Genomic DNA, 1,041 nt, shown 5'->3' with positions numbered 1-1,041 from the left:
TTGCATGAAATGTTCCCTTGGTATCTCTAATTTTCTTGAAGAGATCTCTAGTCTTTCCCATTCTGTTGTTTTCCTCTATTTCTTTGCATTAGTCACTGAGGAAGGCTTTCTTATCTCTCCTTGCTATTCTTTGGAACTCTGCATTCAGATGCTTGTATCTTTCCTTTTCTCCTTTGCTTTTCGCTTCTCTTCTTTTCACAGCTATTTGTAAGGCCTCCCCAGACAGCCATTTTGCTTTTTTGCATTTCTTTTCCATGGGGATGTTCTTGATCCCTGTCTCCTGCACAATGTCACGAACTTCCATCCATAGTTCATCAGGCACTCTATCAGATCTAGTCCCTTAAATCTATTTCTCACTTCCACTGTATAATCATAAAGGATTTGATTTAGGTCATATCTGAATGGTCTAGTGGTTTTTCCTTCCTTTCTTCAATTTCAGTCTGAATTTGGCAATAAGGAGTTCATGATCTAAGCCACAGTCAGCTTCTGGTCTTGTTTTTGCTGACTGTATAGAGCTTCTCCATGTTTGGCTGCAAAGAATATAATCAATCTGATTTCACTATTGACCATCTGATGATGTCCATGTGTAGAGTCTTCTCTTGCTGTTGTTGGAAGAGGGTGTTTGCTATGACCAGTGCGTTCTCTTGACAAAACTCTATTAGCCTTTGCCCTGCTTCATTCTGTACTCCAAGGCCAAATTTCCCTGTTACCCCAGGTGTTTCTTGACTTCCTACTTTTGCATTCCAGTCCCCTATAATGAAAAGGACAGCTTTTTTGGGTATTAGTTCTAAAAGGTCTGGTAGGTCTTCAGAGAACCGTTCAAGTTCAGCTTCTTCAGCATTACTGGTTTGGGCATAGACTTGGATTACTGTGATATTGAATGGTTTGCCCTGGAAATGAACAGAGATCATTCTGTCATTTTTGATATTGCATCCAAGTACTGCATTTCAGACTCTTTTGTTGACCATGATGGCTACTCCATTTCTTCTAAGGGATTCCTGCCCACAGTAGTAGATATAATGGTCACCTGAGTTAAATTCA

Source organism: Bison bison, unplaced genomic scaffold (assembly GCF_000754665.1).
Source record: "Bison bison bison isolate TAMUID 2011002044 unplaced genomic scaffold, Bison_UMD1.0 scf7180017864198, whole genome shotgun sequence".
Lineage (NCBI taxonomy): Eukaryota > Metazoa > Chordata > Mammalia > Artiodactyla > Bovidae > Bison > Bison bison.
This window is presented reverse-complemented; position numbering follows the sequence as displayed.